This window comes from Pollicipes pollicipes, unplaced genomic scaffold (assembly GCF_011947565.3).
Source record: "Pollicipes pollicipes isolate AB1234 unplaced genomic scaffold, Ppol_2.1 Scaffold_7261;HRSCAF=8764_pilon_pilon_pilon, whole genome shotgun sequence".
NCBI lineage: Eukaryota > Metazoa > Arthropoda > Thecostraca > Pollicipedomorpha > Pollicipedidae > Pollicipes > Pollicipes pollicipes.
This window is the reverse complement of record NW_023597054.1, coordinates 827,572-839,334: the sequence shown is the minus strand read 5'-3', so window position 1 is coordinate 839,334 and position 11,763 is coordinate 827,572.

Here is an 11,763-nt window from a genome sequence, read left to right as displayed (position 1 = left end):
CAAAGGAACTGCTGTGCGGGGCTCATGTAGATGACGATGTGCCAGCTAGGACCCTGGCACGCGCCGGGGGTGCAGGTGCCGTGGAACGTGGCAAGAGTATGCGCATCGGCTCCAGGGCGACAGCTGCCGCCGTACATGATGGTGCTGGCGCGGCGAAGGGCGACGGTAACATGGACACCGGGGCGCGGATCATGGCTGCACACGAGAGTGCCGGTCATCCAGGAATCCGCCTGACACCGTACTTCGTGAGGCGCGACGTAACGCGAAAGGCGTCGCGAGCCCCTGTGCGATCAGTTGTGGGTCGGTACGATGTGTGCCGATCCATCGACTCGGTACCAACGTGGTGGCGGCATGGCTCGCTACACGTCCCCGACACGTGGACACGTCTCGCGACAGACGTGACCTACTACTAAGGTGGATCGTACCTGTCCCTCATTGCCTGCGGCCCGTCCCGGTACAGCCTGTGGTGGCAGCTGCGCCGTGCCGATGCAACGGAAGTCGTCCAACATCTAGAGGCGATCTTCTTCGAGCGCGGCGCGCCGACAGGAATTCTGGTGGATGACGACACGGTCTTCCGTGGCCGTCAGATGGCTGCTTTGGCGTCAAAGTTGGGCACAGCTCTTCTCTTCCGGGCCGTCTATGAGCCAGGCGGCAACAGCATCGTGGAGCGCAGTCACCGCACGATAAAAGTGATGGTTGCGCGACGACGTTGCGCCATTGCAGAGGCCGTGCACCTGTACAGCACCACCCCGCGTTCTGGCCACTCCGCTGCGGACGCACCGGCCGCTGGCATCTACCAGTACCAGATGCGAGACCGCGTGGAGCCCAGCCGGCGTGACACGGCCGATGACTTGCAGCGGCCCCCGCTGGCGCCAGACGAGGCGCGGCAACGGCCCGGCAACTCCACGTTACAAGTTGGTGACCTCGTCTGGATGCGCCGCCGTGGTACGTGATGTACGGCAACATCTCGTCAGGGCGTCGTCACGCGGATCGTGTCATCGCAAGTGGCCGAGGTGGATGGCGTACCGTGGCACGTGCGGGACCTGCGGCCTCGGTACAGCGATGCCTCACGATGTGACGCCAGTGACAAGGAGGGCGACGGACCCCTATACCTGGCCGCGGGCCTATCACACCATGAGGCCTCTGGCGCAGTCGCTGACAACCCGGACAACGCGGAGCACGCACCGACGGCGACTGGGACGGAGCCGGTGAGCATCCTGGCCTGTCCTGAGCCGCCGGCGGAAGAAGTCGCGACAATGCCGCTGCGGCGCAGCCAGCGTGTGCGCCGGCAACCGAGTCAACTTTATGGACAGAGTGTGTCGAGTGATTGAATAGTACGAACGTTGGTGTGAAAGTATGATTTTTGAAGATCAGGAGTGGATGTAGCAACAGATCATGCCCCAGGACAGTGCCAACATGTAAGCCGAGTGGGGCGATGTTTCATGTCCAAGTGAGAGAAACGGTCACTGCTCAGGGGTGGTACGTTAGCCCGTGGACACGCCGACGGGGGTGGGACGCGGTGGCGCCGGCGAGTCGCACGCCGATCGTGTTGCGGGTGGCTTGGGAGGAGGATAAGAGGTGCTGCTCTGGCACGCAGGGTAAGTCTCCCTGTGGAAGTTGCGTGCGGCAGTTTGCGGTTGTGTGGGGTGGTCCGGCCGAGACTTCATGTCATCGCCGAACACGCAATCACAAACTCATAGTCCCAAAAAACACCCACTCAACGTCAACATGTTCCCAATAAATGTTCCTGTTACTTCGAGGTGCTTTGCTTAAATGACAGATGCCCTTGAAAGCATGTATGACGCAGACCTCATCGCGTTTATCTCATGCCAAACTTTGCATCGCATTTATTTGTGCTGAAGTCATCATCCCCGGATACACCACAAACGCAGGACCTCGTACAGGAGAAATTTGTCTCAAAGCTCCATATGTGCATAAGTTCGCCATTATCCGCAGTGATCGCCCCCTCCCCCCCCCCCCCGAATTGGTGAGCATGCCGTCCTTCCGATTGCATTTATTGTTTCACGCCCTTTCAGCACCGCATGTATCTGCGTGTGCAGTTCTTGGCATGATATATTTATCGTGTGTGCATGTGTGTGCATGCACATCTTCTGAATGCACCGCTCTGCTCGGCGCATTTTTCGAATCTGCAATTCTTCATTACGCACCTCGTAGCGGACCATGCTCCCTGCTCGGAGCCTCGCCCTGAGGCCAGAGTTCCGGTGAGAATGCCCGGGCGTTTAAAAGCGCTCCGATCCATGCAATGCCATAGACCTAATGCTAAATTGCGCACAAGTTCAGGGGCTTCCCATGCCCTGTTCCATTGGTGGGGGTCATGTCCTTGGTGTATTTCGTAGTTGGCACATATCTGTACATGTCTACGATTAAGATGAAATTGTATAGAAACATACCCTGCATGTAGTCAGAAGACCTGTGGTACAGCCGCACGACTCACAGGCTGTGGACACTGATGACATCGAAATGATGGTATGCCGTGACATCTCGCATGCGATGATCGAACGGTATGTGTCCTTATATCGTGGCGTTTTAACCAGGCAGGGGAAAGTTATTTTGGGTAATTAAGGAAGCATCTGCCTCTACAGCGTAGATGTCAAAATATGGCCTAGATGTAGGCTGATGAGGGTTTTAAAAGCGGATGGGTGGCTCACAGTGCAGCACATTTTTCATGCGTCTTCAATGCGCCGGCTGCTTTTCAAGAAATAAAACTTGTCGCATCATTTTAGGTGGAATCAAATTCGGGAGCTTGAAACTGCTAGATACAGTGTGACAAAAATCATAAAACTGGAGATTCTGTTTTTAGAATCAAGCCACATAATAAGGCCCATCTGTGATATGCTCCTTATCTGGGCCCTGCTCCTGTCCGCCGTTGGTGGCCACTGCCCTGGCCCGGATGTCTCCCGCATGACTGACTGCGAACTGATCGTGAGGCTTCTTTGTCGCACACTTTTGGACCAGCGTCACTACTACATGGTGTATGAAACATGCGTTGGACGCCTGCAACATTATTTTCCCGAATTATCTTCCCTTATACCACACCATTGCAGAAAAATGGTCTCCGGGAAGCAGTCTGCCTTAGGTATGGATTGGCCCAACGGACACTTCATTGCCCATCATGCAACGTACGCGACTTGATCTGCTTTTGTGTGTAGGCAGGGGCGTAGCCAGAGCCTTGCCAAGAGGGAACACAGGGTTGACAAAAGCCCATCTTATGGTATCCTCCCCCCCCCCCCCCTCCCAAATCTCCGGACATGGCTTACATGCTAGCAAATGACACGGTTTTTTTCGCTTTTCGCCTTTTTTCTTCCATTTTCACCCTGCAACCAGAGCAGAAACCAGGGGCTACCGTGAGCTCAATTCTGCTTACATTTTGAGGTCAATAAACTGCAGAAAACAGGCGTTGAACAACTGCATGGAAGAAATCACCAGCGCTCTTATTTTACTATGGTTAGCTGACTCTTTCTGAACCGAAATAATTCAGAAGCTTTGTCAATTTCTTATCTTGGTTCTACAGACATTGAGGACATCGCGAAGGTGGATGGTAGATCGATATGTTCGATCCAAATTTGAAGACGAAAATTTAGTTGCAAATCGAGTGGTCAACACTGTGTGTTAACATGGCCAAGCCATGCTTGTCTGAAAATATTCACCATTCAGTCAGAATCGATTAGTGACACAATTTATGTAACGTGTTTTTTTACATGCGCGTTCGCAAATCTTAGCAACAAAAACCTCGCCACCAGGCGTTGCAGTCTCCATAGTCAGAGGGGTGTTAGCCCAGTAGCTAACATTTAGTCGTGGCCCATCAGGGGACAAAAATGATGACGCTTTTGAAATTATTACCTTTAAACACTTCAATCAACTAGTTACACAAGTTATGTGGCGTAATTTTGGGCATGCGCATTCGAAACTTTTAGAAACACAAGTCTCGCCGCCAGGCGCTGCAGTCTCCGTAGGCCGCGCAGCGTCGACCTAGGAGCTAACATTAAGTTGTCGCCAACGGTTGAGCAAAAATGACTATGCTTCTGAAAAAGTTTCCTTGGACGCCTCATGACATCAGATCGTGTATTTAGAAAGCAGCCTGAGCGCATATTTCACGTGTACAATTGTTGGACTGATAAAATGAGTGAATTGGCCCCTAAAGCACCGCGAAGTGGGGCTGAAATCTGGTGGTTGAAGTAGAAGAGTGAAGGTAAAGTCTCTATTTTCGTGTTTTTGCAGCTTTTTATCTGTCCGGAAGACAGATTAATACGGCGCCTGCCGTCTGATGGCACTTGCAGTGGCCGAAACTTTTCGGTTTTACGGAAGTTGCAACCCAGGCCATCCTTGTCCTTGTTCCTGAGGTTGCGGGCAGGCATGTTCAAGCCTTTTGATGTAATTTGTTTCAATAATACCTTCTGAAAAAATGAACGTTCCCAGGTAAACATGGTAAGACCTTGCTGCTTTTTTAAAATTCATTTCGACTCGCGCTGTTCATCACTAATGAGAACCCAACTCTACTCAACAATAACGGGATGTCTTATTCCCTTCCGGGCAAGGGGCCTCTTGAGTAGAAAGCCCGGGCACATAACTGTTTCCGGTAAAGGGCTGGAGGGCCATTCCATCCCATCGCAAAGTGTCGCCTGGCTATTATTCTAGCGACACCGGGCGCGATCTCCTGGGCGACCCGGAGGCCATTAAAAGGATATATCATATCACATTGTTCCCATCCCTGACACGGGAGGCCTCCTGACCCGTGCAGTTAGCCCCGGATCAGAATAGGGACCCTCAGTCATGCAGCAACATCCCTGATCACCGCAGGTAATCCAATAGCTGTTACATAGACTCCAGTTCCATGTTTTTCTGTGTTCCTCAGAGATATTCGGTTCTCCCTGACTGTAGGTTGCAGATGAAAAGGGGTTCCTGATTTGTATTAACTTGGCTAATCCATGTTCGCCTTAAAATGCTCAAGATCCTGTCATAGTTGATTACTGATAGGAAAACTGCGCAATATGGTGTTGAACATGCGTGTTCGCGAGTCATAGCAATAGCAGCCTCGACGCCCGGCGTTGCAGTCTCCAGGCCGTGCGGCGTCGGCTTTGAGGCTGTAACACCGAGCGCTGGCCAACGAGCAAACGAAAAAGACGACGCATCTTAAGGGAGATGGCTGGTAAACTAGGTAAATCGGCATGCATGTTTAATGTAGCGCAAAAGTAAGCCCAATGCAACCTTAATCTGGAATGTGAGGGGCCAGCTAACATTGCTGGTTCCCCACCTTGAAAAGTGGGAGGACATGGCCCCTGCCCCTCCCCCCCCCCTGTTCCTACGCCCACGCTCGGCTCCAAAAAAAGCCTGGGTCAAAACTTCATGGAATAATTACGGCGTAAAATGGCTTGCTACCAAAGTGAAAGCCACCAGGGGTGTAGCCTCCTTTTCAGTTAGGAGAAAGGCTTGAGCCACCCCCCCCCCCCCCCCCCGTCTTGAGAGTAAAGTGGACCAAACTCGGGAGAAACTAGCTTATTATTGTGTATCTTTGGGGTGTGTTTAGCATTCTCCCCTGCTCAGCCAGCGACTGATTCGTTTCAAACCTCACCCCTGAAAGCTAACGAACGAATTCAGAGAGCAAATGGAACCAAACCATTATCGGTAGGCCGAACCACTGTAACCCCAGGAGCAGCCTCTCCGATGCTTGCCAACTTAAAGGTCCGTGCAGCGATTAACCACTAATTGTGTGCGGACAGCAAGCACTGAGAGCGAGTGGGTCCTAGTGCACTTTTCCCGAGCTGCTGCGGTGACCGCCGCCGTACTCAGCTGGCGGCCTTTGCATTTCGGCCGACAATGCTGGCGGAGGGAAGTGTATCGGCTTAGGTCTGTAATGAGGACCGGCTAATCAGCTGACGAAACGTCGCTGCCAGGCCGGGTGAATCATCCCAATGACAAGTTTTGTGCTATTAATGACGTCATTGGCAGAAATGTGAAAATTGGGCGTCTTTTACTTCTCACGGCATAACAAGGATTCACAAGCTACTTATGATGACAACACTTAAAACCAAGCACAAATTTGCAATGGCATGTGTCCGGCATCCTACTGATGACGTCACTCGGACGAATGAATCAATCATCAGTTGAAAACTTCCAGCGAGACACTTTTTCGGCTGTGTTTTCCCGCTGCTCACGACGTTCCGGGAGACTGTCACGGTGCACGTGGATCTACCTACGTACTCGTCGTTTACATTCTTATGGTGATGTCATTTGAAGAAAAAAAATTAAGTGAAAATGGGCTGCGTTTTACCTGCTGCTCATGACGTAACGTGACAGAAGTTATAATATTTGTTTCCTATCACTGGGGAACCTGATAATGGCCGAAAACCACATCTCCCAGCAGGGTTAATAAAAAAACTACTGCAAGAAGGTCCAAGTGATCTATGAACAAACTGCATTCAGGCATGTCCTCACTGAGCTGACAGTGGGGCCGGAGGAAGGCATGAACTGACTCAACGTTTTCGGCTACCGGCATTCATCTAACAAACTAAAACATCTAACAAACATTTCGAAATAGTGTCCATCGGTGCAACCACTGGTGAACACCATTTTGACACGACTTAGATGGCAATACTTTCTCCTTGACTTGAAACGCCGGTTCCGTGAGTGTCATGGCATCCCCACCATTAGACACTTCCTGAGAATGTAGAGCATTAGCGTTATGACAATGAATGGGACGAATCGACTACAATATGACTATGAGCACTCTCTCTTTCTGAGACGTTCTTTCGTCTTTGCGTCGGTCGCCAACGCCAGACCTTGTATTACATTTGCAGCCCAACTCTTCAGTTTACCTTCCGGTCGTCTGCTATGAACTCCCCAATTTCAATGCGTGACATTGCTTTGCTGCTTTCGGAAACGACTGCAAGATGCTTAAAATCATTCCTGAGCAAAATGCCTGTTAGGGGAGTCCACTTCGAGTCAATAATGTGTCCGTGGATGAGCATAATCGTACTTTGTATCTTTCGGCAGTCAGCCCTAAATGTAACCACTAGCAACACTATGTTAAGAATTTGCAGATAATTTCCCTCATATGGTGGAGAAAAGGACGTTATCATTTCTGAACAAAATGCCTCTCGAGTAAGTCAATCCCAAATTACCAAAAGAGTCGTGGCGAGCCACAAGCGAACTCTATATTTCGGTCGCCAGCATCATCTGATCAGTTCTGCACACCACCACGCCTATGACGCACATACTCACAGCGTACATTGAGTCCGACGCAGTACCTAGATGCTGGCGAGCATGAACAATTGCTATCTTGCAGCTATAGGCATACACTTCTCATGAAGCGTGCTTACCTGACAAATAAAGGACAATTGTTGCACATGGCGAAGCAGAGGAATTAAGATATCCTATGGCAATGCGCCTATGGCTCCTATGCCAAGATAGGTTCCAGTGCAACGGCATCCCCACTTTATTGGGATGCAGAGTATTAAACTATGGAATTTGATGGGAAGAATCGCCAACAATAGCGGCACCCTCCCTTTCTGAAACGTTCTTCCGTGTCTGTTGCGGGTGCCAGCGGAAGACCTTTCACTTTTGCAGCCAGACTCTTCAATTAACCTTACGGCCGCCGGATTTGAAATCTCCATTTGCACTGCATGACATAGTGTTGCTGCATTTGGAAACTACTGCAAGGTGCTCCAAATGATTTCTGAACATAATGCCACTAACGTGGCCTGGCCTCTTGGACCCATTTTAGAAATAGGGACTTGGCTGGGGCCTGCGATTTACATTGACTGGGGCCCCTTAAGTCAACTAGCGGCCTACTGTGTCGGCCAGGGACTCACCGTGACGTGCAGTGAAACACCGTTTCATGATATATGCATAAAGCCGCATACACACATTGTTGCAGGCTCGCGTGCGCTTAGGTGCTGCACCGGCCCACATACACGCTGTCGTTTCGCGTCTGATAAGCCGTGGCGCTCCCCGGCAATAATCGGCCGAGGCTAGAATGCTGTTATTGCCCTGACCACGATGCTCGAATTTCACATCAGCACATGTTTCATGGTATCTGCACCTAGCCGCATACACAGCTTGTTTGAGTCTCGCATACGGTTACATAGTGCGTCGGCTTTAACGCATGTTGTTGCAATGTGCCCAGTAGGTCGTGATGCTCCCCGGGCACGACCTGCTAGCAATGGAATATTTCAATTACCCTGTTAAACAAAATTGGTTTCCGGTTATGATCGCACCGATAAAAACTGAACTGCAGCGTTTGATATGGACAGACCAAGCTGGCGGCCCAAAACGTAAAGAGCTGTGTTTGAAGCCTATCACTAGCCCTATTCGTAACTCTCGTTTTATTGTGTGCTTGTTGGGATGTGTACCGCTTTTCCGCGTGTCATATATGACCGTTGGACTTGATTATTCAGGTAAACATACCTTTCATGGTTCATGCAGAAGTACGTGAAAGTACGTAATGTACAAGGCAAGTTGTCAAAATGATCCAATAAAAAAACGGCAGCGATAACAACAGCTTGTCTATTCATGATCGCTGGTAGCATCGAAGGTCACCAAGCGGGCCACCCTGTCGGAGGACGGGGCAAGTGAACGCTATCAACAGCATTAGTAATAACGCGACACAAAACTCTTGACGATATCGATGTGGTGCTGTGCAAAATTATCGCTAGGGTTGTATTACGACTTTACCAATAGGATCACTGAGACGTGCCCGTGACAAATTTCTACTTGCCATGGGCCCGCTGACAACATTGCTGTCAAACCTAGCCGTCGTCTCTCTTTAGACCATTATTAACACAGGAGCATTCATAGTATACCCAGGCGACACAAATTATGGTAGTACAGCCACATGGCTTTAGTGAAGAGTGGGCACCTCAATAGGGGTTGTGATTGGCGTTATTCTGGTCTATCCAGGGCAGGGCCTCATATACGGAATTGCCACTGGGGGGGGGGGGGGTTGGGGGGCAAACCAAAAAAACTTAATAGCCCCATCCCTCATTAAGCAAACCTCTCAGTCGATTTCGTTGAATTTTTAAGATAGCACCAACCGGAAAATCAATGCAAAACTATGGGTGAAGCTTCACCAAAAATGTTGGTGGGGCCCAGGGACCGCCAAAGGCATTACAGGAGATTTCGCCCCTAGAAGGATCGTCCAAGTCAATGATGAAGTGAAATAACTTCGGAGCTATCTCCATCTGAGGTTATTTTACCCGGAACTGCCAGCTGAACACAAACGAGACATGTTTGCTGAGTTCCAATCATCTCCACGATGTACATTTGTTCTACTTCTTCCACAAATACTAGAGAACCGCTGATAAGTTTTTGTCACGTGGTAATCGATCTGAATACAATGAAAGCCTGCACGATGCATCTTACTTAACTCATTTTCAGCAATGCGGCTTCACGTCTTGACGTAAATGCATGGTAACGGATGAATGCAGACTTGGGACATCGGACGCCTATGCCATCTTACCGAGGCTCCGAAGCTGCTAGGATAGAGACAGATGTCGTGTAGCAGGTTGCAACATTTCCAAGCTGTTTTACAACCTCACCCGAATTGACCAATGACCTGTTTGAGCTCATTAACTTACTGATTAAACAACATGCAGCTTTACCCAGGACGGCTTTGGTTTATGTGCATCCTGTGTCATGCATATGACAGGGCATCATTGCATTTGAACTGTTGACAATTGGATAACAATGAGGCAAATCATGCCAAGAGGGGCATCTTAGCTGGAAACATTCAAAGGGAAGCGTCAAAAGTAGGTCATTCACATGTAATGAATGCGGCCATGGTCAGACTGGAATCAAACAGCGTCTATGACGTCACAGTTCGCTGACACGCGTGCTCCCAACGTGACCCAGTACACTCTACAGCGATCCCTCGGAATGGAAGAACCTTTTGGCAAATTCACGCTGCTTATATTTCTCCAGGTTCGGCTGACGGTTGCGCCCGTCTTTGTTTGCCAGGAAGGCCGCCACCGCGGGTCAAACCTCGCGGTGCCCAAGCAGTTGACACTGATGACAAGTCGGTCGTTCACCGTTGACAGACGCATGCCCAGGCAATGGCTGCTGCGTGCAGTGTTGTAGTGCGACACGGCACGCTCGGTGCCCATGTTGTGCGGAGTGACGTAGAGGAGCGACGACAAGAATTGCTTGCAGACGCCTTTAGCGTTTTTCGTCACCGCCACCAGCTTGTCTTTCATGCCAGGATGCCGGTCTCTGGCGCCGCTCATCTTGCGCCAATGGTCACAGGCGTCGCTCATCTTGCGCCAATGGTCACAGGCGTCGCTCATCTTGCGCCAATGGTCACAGGCGTCGCTCATCTTGCGCCAATGGTCACAGGCGTCGCTCATCTTGCGCCAATGGTCACAGGCGTCGCTCATTCTTGCGCCAATGGTCAACAGGCGGTCGCCTCATCTTGCGCCAATGGTCAACAGGCGTCGCCTCATCTTGCGCCAATGGTCACAGGCGTCGCTCATCTTGCGCCAATGGTCACAGGCGTCGCTCATCTTGCGCCAATGGTCACAGGCGTCGCTCATCTTGCGCCAATGGTCACAGGCGTCGCTCATCTTGCGCCAATGGTCACAGGCGTCGCTCGTGCACTGGGCCACGCTCTCTCTGCCAAACGGCCCGGATGCCGAGCTCCGACCGGCAGCGATGAACTGTTTCGCTGACCTGGACTCAATCATAGCGACCATGTCCTGCACAACTTGCTCCTGCTCGACATCGAGCCTGTCGCCCAGGAGGTTCGTCGCGGCCTGAACAATCTCATTACGCACACTTCAAGTGTTCTCTTCGTCATAACGAGGCTATTGTGCGCTAAGACGGCTGGTTCGTCTGCAGCTGGGACGAACCTTTCCTCCTGTCCACTAGGCAGAGGCTCCTCTTTCATTAACTCCGGCTGCAGTAGCGCAGCATTGCGGGCCTCCAGCACATCTGGTAGCACGAGGTTCCCGCGTTGGAATTTTTTCTGCAGGTGGTGGAAAATTCCGCAGATTTTGGCCATGACGCTCGTCACACGGACCGCGCGGCCGTCCGCGGCCCATTTCTTGATAAAGCCCTCGGCTTCAGCTTTCTCTTTCTTGCTGCCTTTTGCTGCTGTCTCCTACCATACTTCTCTACAGGCCGCTAGGTTCGTCAGGACAGCGTTGATTGGTTCGACGACAGCAGGTGCTCGGCGAATCGGACCTCGAAGTGCTGGGGGAGAGTGACCAGCTTCTCGCTGCTCGCGCAGGGCTTTTTTTCCTGGACTTCGATGTTCCGAAGTGCGTTATTAGAGCACACAGGTCCGTCTTCCAGTGCAGGATCTCCGATACCGTCTTCCCCACACTCTCGAGAGCTGGGTCAACCCTATGACACACGCACCAGATTAGGTCACGTGTCACGTGACTGTGTCACGTGTCACGTGTGACGGTGATCAGGTCACGTCCCAGCAGGTCATTGAGCATTTTCCAGAGACCTCTGCTGCGACCCGTGTTGGCGCTCTCTCCGCCCGTAGTCAAGCCAACCACCTTATCGAGAGGCAGATCCAGCCCTTCAACAGCAGTTTTTACCACCTCTAGTAGACCTTTTGTGCCATCTTCTTCCGGTTCCATCACGCTTAGAATGTGGATCTGCAGCTCAGCGTTAGCATCAACCACTCTGGCAGTGACGAATTTGTTGTCTTGCTGCTTACGGTCCATACTTCCGTCGACCTGTAGGCTGTACACAACTTCAGCGGCAATCTTGGCGTCGATCTTGGCCCGCTCTAACTTGGCA